The sequence below is a fragment of the Choloepus didactylus genome, chromosome 8 (genome assembly GCF_015220235.1).
Source record: "Choloepus didactylus isolate mChoDid1 chromosome 8, mChoDid1.pri, whole genome shotgun sequence".
Lineage (NCBI taxonomy): Eukaryota > Metazoa > Chordata > Mammalia > Pilosa > Megalonychidae > Choloepus > Choloepus didactylus.
In genome coordinates, this window is record NC_051314.1 from 9,825,570 (window position 1) to 9,846,013 (window position 20,444).

A 20,444-nucleotide genomic window follows, 5' to 3' on the forward strand; every position below is an offset into this window, starting at 1 on the left:
AGGGCGGGGCACTGGCACCTCCAGCTCCCATCCCGCCTGCCTCTGCGTCGCCCTGCTTTTCCCTTGCCCTGTCCTAATTCAGCTGTTAGCTTCATAGCCCAGGGGCTTGGACTGAAGCACAGAACTGCAGTTTGCAATATTAGCCACCCAATTACTGTGTGCTCATACGCACTTTAAGAATCTCCATGTGGAAATTTAACTCTTTCCCCTTTTGACACATGTTGCCAAATATCCTTATTTCCTCACAGGTCCAGTTCCATGGGAGGCATAAGAGTGTAGAAAGAGTATCGGACAGACCTGAATTTGAATTTCATTCTGATTAGCAGAGTGACCTTGGGCAGGTTTCTTAACCTCTGTGGTGGTTTCCTTACTTGTAAACACATTACAGTCTTTAAAAAAGAAAAAAGAAAAAATAAGAGCTCAGTAAACAGCAGCCATTTTCACCATGTGACAATCACATGACAAAAGGTCTGAGGTAAAAGAGGCCACCTTGTCAGATCCTCCTTCTGATGCCTTTGAGTTAGATTCACAGACGGTTCTGTTTATTGACTTGCCATCGGGAGGCACCCCTTCCTGCTATAGGGCGTGTGCTCAGCCACTGGGTGAGGAGGTGGACTGGTAGTCTTTTTTTTTTGTTGTTTTAATTCAGTTTTATTGAAATACATTCACACACCATACAGTCATCCATGGTATACAATCCACTGTCCACAGTATGATAACATAGTTATGCGTTCATCACCACAATCTGTCTGAACATTTTCCTTACATCAGAAAGAACCAGAACAAGAATAAAAAATAAAAGTGAAAAAAGAACACCCAAATCATCCCCCCTTCCCACCCCATTTGTCCTTTAGTTTTTATCCCCATTCTTCTACTCATCCATACACTAGATAAAGGGGGTGTGATCCACAAGGTCTTCACAATCACACTGTCACCCCTTGTAATCTACATTATTATATAATTGTCTTCAGGAGTCCAGACTGCTGGGTTGGAGTTTGATAGTTTCAGGTATTTACTTCTAGCTGTTCCAATACATTAAAGCCTAAGAGGTGTTATCTATATAGTGCATAAGAATGTCCACCAAAGTGACCTCTCGACTCCATTTGAAATCTCTCAGCCACTGAAACTATTTCGTCTCATTTTGCATCCCCCTTTTGGTCAAGAAGATACTCTCAATCCCACGATGCCAGGTCCACATTTATCCCTGGGAGTCATATTCTGCATTGCCAGGAAGATTTACAACCCTGGGAGTCGGGTCCCACGTAGTGGGGAGGGCAGCAAGTTCACCTGTCAAGGTGGCTCAGTTAGAGAGAGAGAGGGCCACATCTGAGCAACAAAGAGGTCCTCTGGGGGAGACTCATAGGCACAATTATATGCAAGTTTAGCCTCACCTTCGCAGTAACAAGCTTCATAAGGGCATGTCCCATGATCGAGGGCCCAGCACATCAAACCGCCAGTCCCAATGTTTGTGACAACATCAACAGGACTGGTAGTCTTTTGATAACTTGGTGGACTCTCTTTCTGAATTTTTTTTTCTGTCTTGATCCATCTGGTTGGGGCAGGCTGGTGGAAGCTGTTGGAAAACCAGCTCTGAATGCCTCCCTACCCTGAGCCATTGCTCCCTTCACAGTGTTCTCGCAGCCTTGGACACGCTGGGTATTGGCATTTACCTGTTCGTACCATTTTTATTTATTTAAACTTCTGCCCGCCCTATACCATGAGCCAGTCTAGGCCAGGGACCTCGACTTTTTCAACCATGGGGCCCTAAGGCCCTATGCACCATGCCTGGCACTAATGTTTGCTGAACAAATGCCCAATGGTTTCAAGTCCTTGGTGACAAACAGTAGATCGGAACTGGAAATACCAGTTTTTGCATCTCATGGTAGAGATTAGCAGAGGGTTTCCCTGAAGCAGTGTTTCTGTCCCAGCAGCCCTACCCCAGGACAGGAGAGCTGCCTAAGCCAGTCTCTTCCTCTGCCAGCAAGACAGGAGGGCTTGTCTCCTGCCTGGAGTCCACTGATGAGGTGTGGCTAGACATTACAGGGAGGGAGAGAGAGTCCCTGGCCACACCGGAAAGCTGATCTCATCACTTCACAGTCCCACTACTGTGTGCATTCTTAATCCAGTTCAAATTCATATTTTTATTATGTAGCCGTTGTATCCAAGACACACTCCTGATCCTTCAGGGAAGCAAAGGCTGAGAGATAATGTGGTGTAGAGATTAACAACTGGGACTTGGGCACCTGGCTGCCTGGGTTCAAATCCTGGCTCCTCCACCTACTAGCTTGTGGAGTAATATACATCCATGAAAGTGTAGCAGTCCTTACCCATACAGGGCTATTTTCATGACTGAGTTTAAACAAAAGGAATAGAACCACATTGCTGGATTTATCCCCTCCTATAACCAAGAGCCTGAGTGGGGCGCTGCAGCAAAGAAGAGTTTCTGGCATCCTAGACTGATTAGAAAGGAAAGGTGGACTTGTTCATGGATTGCATATCCATGAATTTTCACAAACACAGCACCCCCATAACCAGTTCAAGAAGCAGAACACTACGCAGGCGGTCCCTTGGTGACCCCTTCTTGCCCCATCCCCTCCCCTCTGCCCTGTGCTGGTTTCAAACCGCGTAGATTTGTGCCTCTTCCTGTACTTCATCTAAAGGGAATTATAGTTTGCATTCTTGTAGGCGCATACATTTTAGAATTAGGAAACACGATCTCTTCCTCCTTACCTAAAGTTATGTTATTCTTTTTTTCTTTACATTCAGTGCCTTGTAAGCATCTAAGAAGTCAGGGTTTTTTGTTTGTTTGTTTGTTTTGTTTTAGGTTTTTACCTCTGGGTAATTGCACTGGCATTTTTGAGTTCTCTAGTTCTTGGAAGGCAGTGGTGCTGCCCAGAGACCCTGGTATCACCTGCCTTGTCTAAGTTTCCACCAGCAAGCTGCTTTGCCTTGGTGTGAGCAGGCACAGAAAGAAGGGGAGTTCTACACGTGGGTAAAATTTGAGGCTGTCCGTGCAGGTGCATCTCTGTCACATTAACTCCTGTGTGCCTGGCACCTGAGAGGCAGAGTGTGTCCGAGCAGAAGGATCCCAGCTACGTGAAGAGAGGCCAGGACTGTCACATATGGTGCAGGTTTGTTGACACAGTCGTTTTTGGGGGAAATATGAGTTTTGTGTTCAGACCTCTTCTCACTGCATTTCCATGGTAATACCGAGACTTCTGCTGAGCCGCTTTCTGAAAATAGGGCTCTTCCACGACGACCCAGCAGGCCAGGGGCGGTCTGAGAGCCTGGAGCCCGCACTGGGAGCAGCGGAGTAGAGAATGACCTTCTCTGGGGCTGCGAGAATGTCGGCAGCCAACAGGAAATGATGAAATGTGCTGGGAGAATTCTGCTGTGAGGCGGAGGTCAGACACGCCAGCAGCTGGAAGCAGGCAGGTACGGAAGCTGAGTGCTAGGCTGTTGGAGCTGGCATTTGACAGAAAAACGTGAGTGTGCTGTTTAAGGCATACCTTTCCATTAAGGGAGACCTTTTGGCAAATAGAATTTTCATTCATTTCTTTTTTTTTTTCCCTGAATGATTGATTTGATAGAAATCTCATCTTCTAAGCATACTTAGTTTTAGAGCTCCTTTGACAGAAATGGTCAAGCCAGTTCGGTATTAACTGAGCAGTGTGCAGTGTTTTATCCAAAAGGCTTTGAAAATGTCAGAGTAACTGTTGATTTTCTTGGTGAACAGTTTTTGACCTAAACAAATGAAGGATTGTGTTTTATAATTTTTACTCTGGTTTTAGAACATATGTGCATGCTTCATTTCAAAATAGATGGAATAAGTTCGAAACTTTGCTTTGCCATGGTTTAGACCAGCTTACATACTTCTAGCTGTATTTTTTCTTACTGGGTGGTTAAATGAGTTACTTGGGTTAACTGTTAATAGGTTTTGTTTCTTCTTCCCTGCTTTGAGGCAACGTTGTTTATCACATACTGCCATTTCCTTTCTGAATAGCCAACTCTAATCTACAAACTCATAAATGGGACTTTTGAGAGAAAACGAACCAATTAGCTTTTCCAGTTGACTGTTATTGCCCCTTCATGACAGTCTATGCCAGACCCCCAGAATTAGCCCCTGCCCAGCCTCCTCCTTAGCCGGCTCTTCCTTATTTCTCTTCTTAGCTGGACCCTGTGCCCTCGTCCCCATCTGAAGGCTGTCAATGAGCACTTTGTTTATATTTTTATTGGATAGCAAAATGTAAAAGTTTTATTGTTTTAGTAACTGAGCAGCCTTACATGCATATCTGTTTCTTTTCTTGGAAGTCATATTCTAGAATTGAAAAGTTATTGCTCCCGTCCTCCTTTATGCAGTACTGTAAATTCTAGTCAGAAGGTTTTAAAAAATTTGCTTTTAGTTTTTATCCTGGTGCTTAGGTGATTCATCACTAATGAGTTATAGTTATTGAATTACCTATTGTTTTGACTCTTAGAAAGGCAGTTCCCTCTTTCTGTTCTCTAAAAAATGTCAAGCCATTGCATTCTGTGCCACATAGAGAAGCGTGTTTTCTTGTTAGGTCGTTACCTAAGGTGATTTCTGTATTTTGAACACTTTTAGGGCAACATAGGAAGGGTTTCTAGAAACCCAAGGATACACTATTTCTTTTAGAACTTAATTTAGGCCCACAAATTTTGCCCTTACTCTGTGGCTCTATCCCTTCCAGGCCCTTCCTTCTTGGTAATAAGATATCTTGCTAAATTCTAAATGATCTTTAAATGATAGTTTTGCTACATTCTTGAAGATAGTAAAGAGGTATAACAACTTGAAACCAAAGTATGTCTTGCAGGTATGAGAGTTAGGGCTGAGAACAGTGGGTACTGTTCTTGGATCTCTATGTGGCTCCCACATCTGTGCAAAGTCACCTCGGAATGCCTGGGGGAGCTTCGCAGAATAAAAATAAACCTCCCTCTTTTTTTCCCTTTCTTTTTATGACTTGTTAGTCCTCTGGCTGTTTTGGCCACCCGCATAATTCTATTATTCACTTGGTGGCATAAGTAAAGAGGCAGGAACATGATATTTTGAATTGCAAAGGTTCTTGGAGTCAGTATAGCCAGGTCCCCTCATTCTTTAACAGAGGAACTGAGATTGAGGCGAAATGACTCCTCTACTTGTCCAAGGTCACACGGCTTGTTGGTAGCTGAGTAAGTCTGGAACCCAGGTCTCCTGACTTCTAGGTCACTGGCCTTTTCCATTACAGCAATCTGCTTTCTCCACATTATTATCTCAAGATTAATAGCACTTTGCTAAGGGTTGCTGTTTTCAACTGATGCGTCCATTTTCTTTTGTTTCATTTTCAAATACTCAGCTTTTATTAAATATTTGAGTACCGTTCATCACAGGTGTAGAGTGGATTCCCTCAGGTACAAAGGGCATTGTCATTTCTCCTTTTGAGAGAGTTTTTCTTAAAAATAGAGTTCTCTGTTTTAAAGTTTTTTTTGCCTCTCCCCTCAACTAGGTCTTATTCAATTGTTTCTGATATAATTGAGCCTCATTATAGGATCATCTGTTGGATGACAAATGCAAACTTAATAAAATCCCAACTAATAAAAGAAACAGGTAAGTACTTGATTCTCCTTTGAAAGAGGATTCTTCAGGATGTGAAAGGAAAACCTGAACTCTGTGTGGGTGCATTTTGACCTTTATAAGGGAATATTGACAACTGTACTTGAACTGGACCGAATGGGTTTTGGAATATGATAGACTTTAAAATAATACATCATAATGTACATAGGTGGAAATGATTCCATTTATAAAAATGAAATATGCCCACGACTTTTTGGAATCAACTCAAAATGGTCTCTGCTAAAAATTGAATTTTGAATCCTTCTGAAAGTCAGGCATGGCAATTAGATGCACTTGGAGGTGTGCTGAGAACAGTGGGTGCCTGTTTTTGGGTTCAGTGTGGCTCCCACTTCTGTGCAAAGTCACCTCAGAATGCCTGGGGAGCTTCATAGAAGAGCACTTATTTGTATTTTCTACAGCATTTAGAGTTTTATGTCTTGAAAAATTTCTGAAACACACTACAGGAAAAGAGGCACATCTGTAGATATTTTAATTGTACTTGAAATTGAGTTCAATAACTTTATAGTATCTATTTTAATTTATAAAACCTGAGAATGAAGTTGGATACACAAGTGATATTTTTATGTAACACCTCATGGTATTTTATTCAACCCCTTTGCTCATTATTCTGGGAGAAGCTACTACTTTCACTTGGGGAGCCAGATGGTGAAATCCTGGGGCCTAGAGAAAGAGTGAAGCTTTGGGTAAACTAGTCAGCTTCTGGGGAGTGGCAGAGTTCAATTCTCCTATAATTTCTCCAGTTCATATTTTATATTAACCATTATGTTTTCAGCACATATTATTTTAACTGAAGTTTCTTTTCTTAATATATAATTGACCTTATCTTTTGCCCCAGTTGGTAAGAAGTATTTGATACCCTTTCCTGTGGGCCGCAAGCTTCTGCCCACATTAGTGTAAATTCTGTTATGTCTGTGAGATTTCACATTCTTACATGAAGAGGGATATCAGACTGGCATCATGCTGGCTTTGCTGCAGTCTAAGGAGGGCTTAAAGGGCAGTTTCTGGGGCTGCTATTGGCCCAGAAGCCTGAGGGTTTGTGCTCTTGGTGTCACCTTTCTCATTTGGGGCTTCTTTGTCCCTGCTTGGGGCTCCTCTGTCTCTCTTTGGGGCTTCTCTCCAGGCCAGCTTCCAATGGTGGCCTTAGAACCTCCTCCAAGGATGTGAAGAAACTTCTCCCTGTATCCCAGGTAGATCATAGGCTCTACAGTGGGGTAAAGAGGAGTGAATGCGTGATAGTAACAAACGAGGGGTCACTGATTTGAATGAATGAATGAGTGAATTGCAGTGTTCTCCTTTCCCTAGAGATTGCTTTTTACGGCACTGTAGTCGTGTTTTACTGGGAGAATCTAAATGCATTTTTGCCTACAATTCTGCCTTGATGCCAAGTGATGGGCTAGGTATCTACTTAACATCTCTAGCCTGCAGTCTGGCCTGAAAATTTTTTTTCAGCAGACTCTGTCATACATGAGTCACAAGTCATGAATCTTTCACTAGGCCCATGAAGTGTATTGTTCTGTTTTTTGATAATTTAAAATTAAAGAATCTAATATAAAAGTTCTAAATTTGAAATTTGTGCCAATGGTTATCACAATACTACAGGATTAAAATTCCTTTTTGTAACATGAGGCCTGTGCTACTTAATACCTGCTCTTTTTTCCCACCAGGATTTTTCTGTAGTGGAGCTTTTGGGGTTGATCAGGGAAGGATGATTTTGTTTAAAAATGCTTATGTGGCAAGATGTTATTGATGAAGTTAATAGGTTGAAATATTGAACTTCACGATTCCCAATTTGCTCTTTGGTTCTCAAGTTCCTAAGCATATCAGTAGGGCTATTCAAAACAAATGAAACACAGGGAAATTTGGGGACAGTGAAGTGTTCTTTCTACAGTTTTTTTCTGGTAAGAATTGATACATTAAAAAAATAGCCCAGGAAATAGTGGGCTGATTATCAACTACCTGTTGACTTGGAAAGCAGAAACATTTTGCTACTTTACCAGCCATGGGCAGTTCAGCTCAGGTTGCCTTAGTCAGTCAGATCTGACCCTTTCCTTCCAGGAAGAATATTATACAGCAGAAAATGCCTTGCAGAAAGACGTGAAGACCACTTTTGGAAGAGAAATCTTTGCATATTTAACATTGAACTCTAAAGCAGCAAATTTATTCTTATGTAAACTTCTAAGTTTGAAAGAGTTGTCATAATGATGAAAAAATCATGGTGTGAGGTCTAAATTGTAGTTGTCCTGCCCCTACTCCCCACCCCCCTTCATTTCATTGATGGACACACAGGCAGCTGAGCTCCATGCTTATTTCCAGGTATTCATTGGATCGCTACCTGGAGGGATAGTCTGCCTGGATGCTGGCTGGCTGGGTCAGTTGATTCATTTGTGCATGTATGCACTCATTCACTGAGTTTATTCATTTGGCAGAGTCTCTTGTCCACTCAGTCCATCTCTAGGACACTGTGCTAGACACTGGGAATCCATCGATGGTTAAGATCAAGTTCTTGCCCCCAAGGAGCTCACGGTCCAGTAGGGTAAAGAGACTTCTAAATGGCAGGGTGCTAATTCTTCTCAGAGAGTTATGGGGGCCTTAGTCAGCTGTGAAGACTGGAGGAGGGGGTGTATGTCAAAGAAAACTTCACAGTCTGGTGATAAGTTTTGGAGAGAGTGATTTGTCTGGCAGACAAGAGAGGCTGAGGGTACAATACATGCAGAGGCAAGGAGGTCAGAAAGAATGTGCCATACTTGAGAGTTTGATATGGCTGGTGCATAGTATTTGTGTATGTGGGTGTATGTGCTTCAGCTACCTTGATTTTATCCAGTCCCAAGCCATTTGTTTTCTATCCTAAGCCAATTCTTTCTTCTGAATTCTTTGTTTCTGTTTGTGGCATTATCATTTACCTCGCACCCACAACTTATAATTTTTTTTTTTAAAAGAACATTTAATTCAAAAGTTTTCATCCCTTTTTCTCCCTCATTCCTTAGTATGAATCAGTTGCTATGTCCTGTCTATTCTTCCTCTAGAATATTCCTCCTCTTCTCTAGTCTCCTAACCATTTCCCTTACTCTGATCTTTTTTTTTAATAATTCAATTTTATTGAGATATATTCACATACCATACAGTCATACAAAGCGTACAATTGTTCACAGTACCACCATATAGTTGTGTGTCCATCACCAAAATTAATTTTTGAACGTTTTCATTACCACACACACAAATTGATAAGAATAAAAATTAAAGTGAAAAAGAACAATTAAAGTAAAAAATATCACTGGGTGCCCCCCCCCCCATTTTTCTACTCATCCATCCATACACTGGACAAAGGGGAGTATGATCCACATGGCTTTCCCAATCACATTGTTACCCCTCATAAGCTACATTGTTATACAATCGTCTTCAAGAATCAAGGATTCTGGGTCGTGGTTTGATAGTTTCAGGTATTTACTGCTAGCTATTCCAATTCTTTAGAACCTAAAAAGGGTGGTCTATATTGTGCATAAGAGTGCTCACCAGAGTAACCTCTCGGCTCCTTTTGGAATCTCTCAGCCACTGAAACTAATTCCATTTCGTTTCACATCCGCCTTTTGGTCAAGAAGATGTTCTCCATCCCATGATGCAGGATCCCAATTCCTCCCTGGGAGCCATATTCCACATTACCAGGGGTATTTACACCCCTGGGTGTCTGATCCCATGTAGGGGGGAGGGCAGTGATATCATCTGCCAAGTTGGCTTCGCTAGAGACAGCCTTATTCCAATCTTTAACTTCTAGAGTGGTGGTGTTTGATATGCTAGCCACTAGCCACATGTGGCTGTTTAAATTAAAATTAATTAAAATTAAGTAAAATTAAAGATTAAATTCCTCAGTTGCACTAGCTGCATTCCAGTGTTAATAGCTGGTGGCTACTGGACAGCCCAGATCTGGGGACCTGATAGTCTGTTTTCCACTCAGCTGTCCAAGGGAACTTTAGCACATGCTTTTGATGAGGTTGTTCCCCTTGACCTTCCAGATAAGGTCCAAACTCCTTAGTGTGACATTCAAGGCCCTTCAGCCATTTTTAATCCCACAAGTTAGATATTATTTTTATCTAGTCATTGCTTATTTTGCCTCCCGACTTTTAGTTACTCCTTTCTTGCTCCCCTGTTGCTATATTCTTGATTCTTTCATACCTTTTTACCTTTCTCCTTGCTGTTCTTACTCTCTCCCAGAATACTGTTCCCTCTCTCGTTGTCCTCAGAACTGCTTCAGATCTGGCTCCAGGCTTTCCTCCCTGCCTTTCTTCAGGTTAATCTCCGCTTATCTCTGCACTCATGTGCCTCTGGTACTTATCATGTGGTGTCAGCATCCTTTGTCTCTCTCTCTCTCTGCTGTGCAGCATAGCAGAGTGGGTAAGCTTTGGGGACAGGTAGACAACCCATTTAATTGGCAGATGGCTTTGGAGAAGTTTTTTACCCTTTTAGAGTCTCGGTTTCTCCACCTGTAAAGTGAATGTAAGAATAGTATTTATCTCATGTTCAATGAAACCAAATGTGTAGGGTCCCTAGGACTGTCTTTGACATGGAGCTCTTAAAATTGTAGTGGAGAGCTATCATTCTAGATCGATAATCATTCTAACTCCCATCAACCTTGCTAAAACCATATCACCTGCAAATAGTGGCTGTTTTGTTGTTCTCTTCCAATTTTTATGCCTTTTATTTATTTTTCGTATTACAATGGCTAGGTTCTCCAGTATAGTTTGGATAGAAATGATGACAGGATGCAGCCTTGTTCCCGTGCTTTCTATTTGCCATGGTTTTTCTGGTGAGGTGTTTTTTTTGTGTTTTTTTTTTTTTTTTTTTTTGGCCATCTCTTTTGTTTTGATTGAGTTCGAACCCTGCCCTCAGTTGCATTTGTTTTCTCTCTCTTAGTTTGGAAATTAAATTCTCTGTCTAATCCTTTAGTGGTTATCCATATTTTAACACACTTACTTAACAAAGCCTAAGGTAATGTCTTGTCTCTTGAATAAGGAGGAATTTAAAACATTTTAACTCCACTTCACTTGAACTCCATACTCTCTCAACTTGTCCAGTATTTTTTTCTAAATTTTTTATTCCTACAGATTAGATATTATATTTTATACAGTCAGTGCTTATTTAGATGTATTCATTTATTTACTAATATATTTGCTACCATTCCTTCTTGTGTTTCAAACATTCCCTCTGAATTCATTTTCTTCTGCCTGAAGTATCCTTTAGAATTTCTTTTTCTATGAGGACTTTTAGTGTGGCGTATATTTTATCTGTCAGAACATGTCTTTATTTTACTTTTTGTTCTTAAAAACTAGTTTTGCTGGGTGCAGAATTCTCAGCTGGCAGTTATTGCTGCTCAGCATATTGAATACATTATTCCAGTGTCTAGCTTCCACTCTTGCTGTTAGTCCACTTTTGTCATCCTTAGTTAGTGATCTGTCTTTTCTTTCTGGCTGCTTGTATGATCTTTTCTGTGTCTTTGAGTTTCTGTGGTTTTACTTTAATTTGTCTTAGCATGACTCTCTCTTTAAAAATGTTGCTTTAGTTCATTAGGCTTCCTTGGTTTATGATTTATTGTCTTCAGCATTCTGAAAAATTATCTTTGAATATTGCTTCTTACATCTTAATGTTACCTTCTGGAACTTCATTAGATGTAAGTTAGACCTCATTGTTTACTTCAAATCTATTAATCTTTCATATTTTCTCTCTGTTACCTTAGACAGAAAGTCACCTTATCTACTTAACTTGTTTTCTAGGGTTTATTCCTTAAATTTGCTGTTTTACAGTCTTTAGATTCCTTTATTTCTTGCCAGTTCAGTGATGCAGTTATATTTTATTCAGTTTTAAAAAAATTTCGAGATACCTGGTTTGCCAGGCTGCTAAAAATGGAAGTCTGTTCTGTCATGCTGCGTGTCTGTATCAGAGCTGAGCACGTTCCTTGACTCAGTCATTCCTGAAATATTTATTGTGTACCTCTCATTTGTCAGAGTTAGAGATAACAGCATTGAACAAGACAAAATCTTTGTTCTTAAGGAACTCACATTCTTGGAGGAGAGAGAGACACTGTATAAATCTATAATTTGGCAGGTGAGGATGCGTGTTTTTAAGAAAATAAAAGCTGGGCTAGGGACTGAAGTGTCATTGGAGTGGGGGTGGGTTAACGAAGGCTTTCTTAAGGTGGTGTTTGAGCAGCTCTCTGCTGATGGGAAGTAGCAGCTCCTCCAGTCTCTAGAGGAAGGGTGTTCCAGGACGGGGAAGCAGGTGCGAAGTTAGGCAGAAGTCTGGTGCATTTGAAGAATCACAGGCCAGTCCCTGCAGTTGTTGCAACAGCAGGGATTGGTTAGAGACAGATGGAAGCAGGGGTCAGATCGCCATGGACTTGTAGGCATGGTGGGGTGTCTAAGTGTGGCAGGCAGCTGTAAGTCCTGAGTTAGGTGGCTAGCACAGAGGTGGTGAGGGATGGCCATACTGAAGCCAGTGGGATATGGCTGTGAGGGGAGGACCAGAGTCAGGGAGGGCCCCGGGGCACTTGGCCTGAGCAGTGGGGGTAGGTAATGGAGCCAAAGGGAAGATTGGGGTTGCAGGCAGTGTGGGAGCTGGAGGAACAAGAGGTGGGTCTGGACGGTTGTGTCTGAGGGGCCCATCGGGAGGCAGGAGGAAGCACGCCCAGCCACCATCGGGCTACGTGGGGACTCGAGGGGGAGGTCTGTGGAGCTGTCAAGTCGGGGCCTCAGTGCACGGCTGCCATCGAAATTCACTGGAGGGAATGACTTATCTGGGAAATCAGTGTGCACAGGTAAGAGAAGCCAGTGTGCTGGGCCCTGGGGCTCTGCTGGTGACCATAATGGTACGGATTTGGGACTTGGCAGGACTGGGCTGGAAGATGTGTGGCTCCGGTACTGAGTGATATCTCAGGCCAGTTGTCAGTGACTTGAAGATAAGGGACATGATTCCTTTACCAGAAAAGCTTGGATTTCATGCTTATATACAGGGAAGGCACCTAGTGCTGCCTTATTTTCGTTTTGAATTTTTAAAGTAATCCAACTAATATATTCTTTGGCAGAAAATTTAAGAAATACAGACATGCAAAAAGAAAAACCCAAAGTGCATGCATTCCACCATCCAGAGGAATTCACTGTTAATATTCATTCAAGTATTTGCTGAAATGTCTCCTCCTCAGGAAAACCTTCCCTCACCACCCTCCTGCCTATGGCAGAGCCCCCTCTCCGTCCCTCCCCAGCTGCATTTTTCTTCCTAGGCCGGGGCATCACCGGGCACTGTACCTCGGCTGTTTGCCTTTAACTCTTCCGGCTCCCTGCTGGAGTGGAGGCGAGATTCTTTTCTCTCTTGGCCATCCTGCCTCCCACAAGCCTTGCCTTGCGTGGTGCCTGGCTCACAGTAAGCCCTCGTTACATTTTGTTGAATGAAAGAATTCACGTTTTGGTACATGGGTAAGCACTCACTGTTAAACGTATGTTTGAATCAGCTCAAGTGTTCAGCTGCTGAAACGTTAGAATGCTGACTATGGTTTTGAATGCTGCTACATAGCCCTCTTGGCACTTGTCTGGCAGCTATTTTCTGTTTTTTTCAGCAGCAGCAGCTGCACCAGCCTTTCAGAACAGTTCCCGAGCCTCTGTCCAGCCTGGGCCACCTCCTGCCCCCTCCCTTTCACATGCTGCCATGCCCTCCCTCCCGCTGTGGGGCACGTTCTGCCCAGTCAGCCTAATTCCACGTCACCTTGTCTTGTCTTTCCCACTGTGCCACAAGGGCCAGGGTCTCACTGCTGATATAGTTTCTTCCCCATTCCCCTGCTCTTTGCAAGTTTTCTGGCACTGAGAAAGTAAATGTTTTTAGAACATTGGGAGAAATATACATAAAATGATGAAAACACCAGTGGTTGGGCTTCATATAATTTCCTCAGTTTATCGGAATAAAATTACGTATTTTATTGAAAATTTGGAAAATATTTTAAAATTTCTTCAGCCAGTCAAACTGGCAGATATATTCAAAGTAGGCTCTTTCTGTCTCCATGTGTGCACACATGCATGCGTTGGGTATTATAATTGAAGTTAAGACAGTATCCAAATCATTTTATGCTTATATGTGGTAATTAGGCATTTTATCATAAATGGAAGCGTGATTACTTTTTCCCTTTTGTAAAATGGTCACTAGAAATGTTTATGAGGCAGGTAACATTATGAAAAAAAAATACACAAATATATATAGGAGGTTTAACATTGAAGGTTTTTGTCTTGTGTTCCTGGAGTTTTCAGTGGGCCAGCAGGGAACGGGTGCATAAGTCTGGCTGCTGAACTAATGTCCATCCCCTGGGGGCGGGGAGGTGGCCAGAGAGGGTGGAAAGAGGCAGCAGCACAAGCAGTTTGGGAGGGGAAGCATTTGCTGCGTGCTTAGTGTATGCTGGGCACTTCACGTGTAACATGCCGTTTAAAGCCCTCATAACTCCCCCATGAGGTCAGCCATGTTTAGTCCCGATTTAGAGATAAATAAGGCTTAGAAGTTAAAAGTTGCCCCATCAGTCCAATCACAGCTAATTTAAACCATCTCCTTCCACTATTCCAGTTTAAGGGAAACTTCTGCTAATAATTTTATGCTTGCTTTTAGTCCATTAATTTCAGATTAGTGCTTGGTAAGTGGGTTCCCTGTTCATTTTCCCAAATCACTGGATGATTCTTCATATTATGTAAACTTTCTAAATAAAATCACTGCCACATTACAACTAAGTTGTCAGTTTGTCTAAATTGGCGCTATATTCTTCTCTAGAATAGGAGGCTTTGACTCCAGCTTATAAATTTGAAAGCAATTGAATAGTTTCTTGAGAAAGTGTGTAAATCCCTACAAAATATTTAAGAAGCAAATCTTTTTTTGATTCACACACCTTTTTTAACTTCAAAGTCGCTTATATCTAGTAGTCCTTGGGAAATATTTAAGCTTGTCACTTCCTGGCAAAGGTTCTGCTGGGCCTTGAGTGGGGTTGGTGATTTTCTAGCTTTCCTGTGGTGGGTGGCTCTGGCTGGCTCTTATCAGGACCTGCCACGTTTTATTGCTGTTAAGAGTGGATGGAAAGAAGTCATTCTTCCTTGCAGTGTAATGAGTGACTCAGGCTTGTTGTTTATAAATTCCGTTTATAAATTCTCTTTCCTCTTTCCTGAAAGCCACAGCAGCCCCGCCCCCCCGCGCCCCTCCCTGCCCTCAGCATGACCCTGCACTGTGCTAGGTTATACCTCCTCTTTGCCATGTGGGTTCCTCTACCTGGAATGCCTTGCCCTACTTCCCCAGCTGATGAATTTCCACTGAAATGTCACCCTGTGGACTCTGTGGACCCTCCCCTGGGTGTCCCTGTAGTGTTGGATACAGAACTTTTTCCTTGGATGAAGCTGTTGAAGTGTCCCCAAGCCTGGGAGAACAGGAAAGTCTCAGTGATCCCACCTGCCTCATTCCACAGATGCCATTTGATCTTCACAACCTCCAAAGCAAATTGGATCCCATTTTACAGATACGCAGTGTGAATCACAGACTCCTTAAGTGTTTTGTCTGAGGTGACGGACCACTACGGGACATGCCTACAGGTCTTGTGAAGAGTCACAGATGCAGAGTTAGAGGCCCTCTAGATTGATGCCTCTAGGCTGGCTGTGTCCTTTAGTATCGTTCTCTCTCGCTGTCTGTCACTTTCAGACTGACAGCTTTCAGCTCCTAGGGCACTCAGCAGGCCAGGTTGTGCAATCAGATTTTGAGGGGTAGCGAAGGCCTCAGAAACTGCTGCAGCTCTAGCTCTGCACTGGAGAAGCAGCAGCGGGGATCTGCCCACAGAGGCCCTTTGTGTAACAGGAAGTCCTGCTTCTGAAGGGCTGCCTCAAAGTGGAGGGGTTGAAAGAAGCTGAGGTGATTGACCTGAGGCCACTCTCGCTCATGAGCACTGCTAACAATGCCCGTTGTCTGACCTTGGGAACCTGCCCTCGCAGACCTCGGCAGGGCGTCCTCAGGGCGGCCTCGCAGCCTCCGCCCTCAGGGCCCAGCATTTCTCTTGTCCTTTCTTTTACCCTGTCTGCCTTGTTGAATGCCCCCATTTTCTTGCCTGAACAAAGGACAGCCTCCTGCACTGTTCTTTTTCCCTTCTGCTTTTGCCGAAGAGTCTTTCTGTCTCATCTGGGTTTATGTGACTCTTCTTTTTTAGGGTTTCAGTGTGTCTTTTGAGTTGAAAAACTTGCGGCTCAAGGAAAAGCTATCCCAGTGAGCAAGTGCTTCTGGCTAAGAGAAGGAGCTCTGGGAAGTACTTGATGTAGTTTAGTAGCTGGCTCTAGAGGTGCTCTTCAGAGACTGGTGCAGAGAACTTCAGAGGAGGAGGAGGAAACAAGGTGCCCAACTCGACAGCGCAGTGTCCTGCAACTTCATCATATACAACTCCTGCCTCTGACCGTCTGTCAGTTGTTGGATACTGTGGTTAGGTGAGGACACCTGGAAGTGCGTGGCAGCGGCAGTCGGGGTGGTAGTGGTGGGATGTGCTGATGCATTAGCATGTGTCTTCAGTCCTGGCCACCAGCTGGACCTGAGGGAGGAGCAGCATGTTTCCAGGAGGCTGTGTGTGTGTGTGTGTGTGTGTGTGTGTGTGTGTGTGTGTGTGTGTGTGTTGAATGCTGCTTGTGTAAAGGGATTCTAAGGTGGTGTTCGAATGATAATCAACTTGAGTCCCTGGCAGGCAGCTTTACATGTTATGACATAACTAGGGCTTCTTGCTGGGTAGACATGATGGCAATCAATGAGCACTTGTTCTTTAGAACCCTAAATGAGTCTTTGTTGAACATGACCCTGGGCAATTAGAGTAGAATGCTTACATTTTTGAGGCAAAAGAAGCCACATCTGTTGCAACTGTTTAATAGTGGGTAATAGAAACTTTCTTGAGATTTCGATGACCATAGGTCGTAACGCTTTCCATATTTAGGATGGTAAAAAACCAGAACCGGAAAGACCCTTATCGTCTAACCCACCCCTTTATTGTGGAAATGGGAAAACCAGCCCCGGGAGGCTGTGAGTGAGACAGACATGTGAATGAATCCAGTCTCCCCTGCATTTATGTGTTGGAATCTGAGGCCGCTTGTTTACTCGGTGCTCAGCCTGTTTCTCTTCATGTAAAACGGGCCTTACTGCAGACTTGCTGTCAGCATCAGAAGCCGTGTGTCCAAAAGCATGGCGTGTGGTAGGTGCACAACACGTGGACTCTGTTATTGCTGTTACCACATTCAGGGGAATTGTAATGTGGGCGTAGTTCCTGGGCACAGTGGTGCTTAGCAAGTGTTGCCTTCCCGGGTTCCTGGGGACAGATCCTTAGGCTTTATTATCTTTGCCCCTTTTACCCCCATAGACCTGGCAGAGTTTGAGCACTCACACTTTTGGAGGCCAACACCTTAGGTTATATTAGACATATTACATTGTATTGATACTCAGTCTAAAGATTTTTTTAATGTTGTAAAGTTAATTGAAAGGATTTTTATAGTTTCGCTTTTGAAACTATTTGGCTATGAAACTGAAAGGAAAGGGGGACCAGACTGATGGCTGGAGATAGTTAGGAGGCCGTTTGTGATCTCGGTGAAAGATGGTGGTGACCTTAACCGAGCTAGTCATCACCACAGGGATGAGTGACCAGGAGGATTCAGGAGATGTTGAGGAGCTAGTATTGTGGGTCTTGGAAACAGATTGAATGTGGTGGAGTTGGGGGATGGGGAGTTGGGTGTGTGAGGAAGAGGAGTTTATGGTTTGAGCACATGGGTGAATGGTGGAACTATTTCCTGATGTAGGAAACCCAAGGAGAAGAGCATTCCCCAGGATGGTTTGCAGAGACTGCAATGGCTGAGTGGAGGCATCTAGCAGGCCATCACATGTATGGGTTGGAGTTCATAGGCGAGAGCTTAGCCAGAGACACAGATTGGGGGTCATGAGGTTAAAGGTGCTTTGAACTGTGGGAACAGAAGAGATGCTTAGGTAGAGTATGCAGTGAGAGAGTAGGGCCTGGAACAGAACCCCAAGGAACTCCAACATCCAGGCCATGGGCAGAAGAGGAAGAATGGACAGAGAAGGAGAAAAACCAGGAGAGGCAGTGTTGTGGAGGCTGGGAGTGTGATTCCAGGAGAGAGTGCTGAGGAGGGGAAAGTGGATGGCCTCAGGCAGTCGGGCAGTTTAACACTAGGGAGCCTGAGAAGGACCTGCAGCCTGACACCTTGATGATGAGTTTCCTGAGAAAGATGGGGGAGGAAGCAGGAGGCTGAGAGCTGGAGAATGTGAGAGTAGATAACTCATAAAAATCTTGGCTGTGAAGGGGAGGAGAGTGAGAGCCAAGAGGACCAAGGAGTCCAGGCCAAAGACACAAGAGAAGGGATGAACTGATGGGGCGAGATCCCCTGGCCATGGGAAGAAGTGAGTTGCGTTACAGGGTGCAGGGGCCAGCCTTAGACAGGAGGAGAGTCAGCACGTGGGTACAGATGGGTTTGAATGGGGACAAAAAGTGGAGGGGCTTCTGACTGCTGACTTATCGGTGTTCCATCAGGTGGGACTTGTCATCTGCTGGTAAGAAGAAGGGTAGGTGGCGAGGGAGATGTCAGAGGTAAGGGGAGAAGGTCTGCAGGAAGTTGTGGAGAGCTGGGGATAGCTGCTGGCACTCAGAAGGCCGCATGGGGAATCCTGTTGAGGAGGTGTGCATTTTCTCCAGTCACATTCAGCAGAGTGGTTATAATCATGGAGGTGACAGGTATAGGTGTGAGGGAGAATGAGACTTCAAGGAGTTGACGGTGTTCCAGTGAAGCCCTGAGGCCATTGGGGGGAAGACAGGTGACACCTGCCTATGGTGGTGTTCAAGGCAACAGGGCTGGGAGTGAGGAAGGTTTGTCTCACTGACCAAGGACAACTCAGTAGTGTGCTCTCTGAATTTCTGGTGATTTTTTTTCATGAATGTATTAGTCCTTAAGAAGAAAACATGATTTTCATATCTACAGAAGATGCTGTGATTACAAAAAGGAGTCAGTTGAAACTAAACTTTGGGGCATACTGAGAAGCATCTGTAGAGTCTTGGTACATTGGAGAATTTATTGTGTTTGTTCACCATTCTGTTGGCCTTTTGGTGCTTCTAGAACAGGAGACTGTGAGGGTCCTTCCAGGGGACTGACCTTACCTCTTCCTTCCTACCTACCTATGGCAGTGGCACTCCAGGCTCAGCTTGAACTCCAGGGCTCAAGGTCACCACCTACTAAGGGATTCCTTCCGAAGGGTGGAGAGCTCACATTTTAAGAAGTGTTTCTTTTTTAAAGTCATGACTTATTCCCTTGAAACATCAATCCTGCCCTAGTATATAAAAGAATAATTTTCCCTTTCTCTAATTCAAATGTATGTACCTTAAAATTTACACGTTTAAGTCATTTTAAGGGAATAAGCTAAGGAGCCCTCAACTCCATCACCACATAGTCTCCTCCAGCCCTTGTTACGCACTGACTTGGTCCAGACATTATTTTTGATTCAGACATTCAGTCATTTAGCAAATATTTGAGCAAATCTTCTTCATGCTAAGCACTGGAGATACAAAGATGAAAATACAACATACGCAGCCTCAAAGTTTATGTGTAATGAATCCTGTTGGGGATTGAATTGTGTCCCCACAAAAAGCATGTTAAGGTCCCAAACCCTGATCCTTCAGGTGTGAACCCATTTGTAACTAGGACCTTTGAAGATGTTTTTAGTTAAGATGTGCCCATCTTGAATGAGGGTGGGCCTTAATCCAATATGGATGAAGTCCTTATAAACAAAAGATATTGGGCATAGAAGAGAAGCCACAGGGAGCAGCCAGCGGCAGGACGTCAACCAAACCTAGAGGAGAAAGGAGAAGATGCCGCTGTGTGCATTGCCATGTGACAGAAAAGCCGAGGTACCCCCAGAGATCGCCCGTTAGCCAGAAGATACTGACCCTGGGAGGAAGCAAGCCTTCTAGCCTCTCAAACCACGAGCCAATAAATTTCTGTTTTTAAGCCAACCCATTGTATGGTATTTGTTTTAGCAGCTAGGAAACGAAAACAAATGTTTATGTGCTGTTTTGCTAGTACCCAATTTCAAATATAAAATGCTTCACTATTTGTCCTTCATAATGGCTGTGTGGTGTGTCCATTCTGTCAGTTCACCATTGTTTTCTTAGCTTTTGAGCTTTTGACTTGTCTCCAGTTTTTGCTGTTATAAATATTCCTGTGATGAACATTTTGTTCAAGCTATTTTTTCCTTTAAGTTTATTTGCCTGGGGCGTATTCCCCAGAGTGGGACTACTGGGTCAGAGGTTGGTAACTGTTATCTCCTTGTTCTTTATTTTCATATTTTCCATGGAAAGCCCATCAGCAATGTTGAAAAAATTCCTATTTTCCTTTAGCCCCACCAAAACTGGCATCATATTACTTTTTCTTATTTTCTGTTTCCTTTTTTAAGGAGGTCATGCTGGTTTTCAGCATGGTAATTTGTTGTGTTAGATTTGACTATGTTATGTGGCGATAACAAGTGAACCTATCTCAGAGACTTAACATAGCAAAAATATATTTCTTGCTGGCTCTGGATCTCCCTTGAGGGTCAGCTGGGGGTGCAGTTCCACATAGTCACTTGGGGGCCTGGCTGATTTAGGAGACCCCACTCTCTTGTAGATGCAATACAAGGCAGAAAGGCAAGGGTCGGGTCTCTGCATGGGCTTTCAACTGGCCAGGTCTAGTTAGGTGGCCTGGCTTAGGAGGTGGGACTTCCATGAACATTCATGTCTCGGACCCAGCTGTCTTTT

General features: G+C 43.6%; 1 protein-coding gene across 5 annotated transcripts in view; it reads left to right on the forward strand.

The window, feature by feature from the left end:
* The window catches only part of PACSIN2 (protein kinase C and casein kinase substrate in neurons 2), a 171,399-nt gene that overhangs the window by 65,748 nt on the left and 85,207 nt on the right, over positions 1-20,444 (forward strand). For 3 of the 5 annotated variants that reach the window (XM_037848062.1, XM_037848063.1, XM_037848064.1), the window contains exon 1: positions 3,421-3,485. The exons of 1 other annotated variant lie outside the window; for it this stretch is intronic. The gene's annotated coding sequence lies outside the window, so the exon portion shown is untranslated. Of the gene's footprint in view, positions 1-3,420; positions 3,486-15,886; positions 16,099-20,444 lie in introns of those variants that run through there. One more of the 5 variants, XM_037848061.1, reaches the window with a different exon arrangement.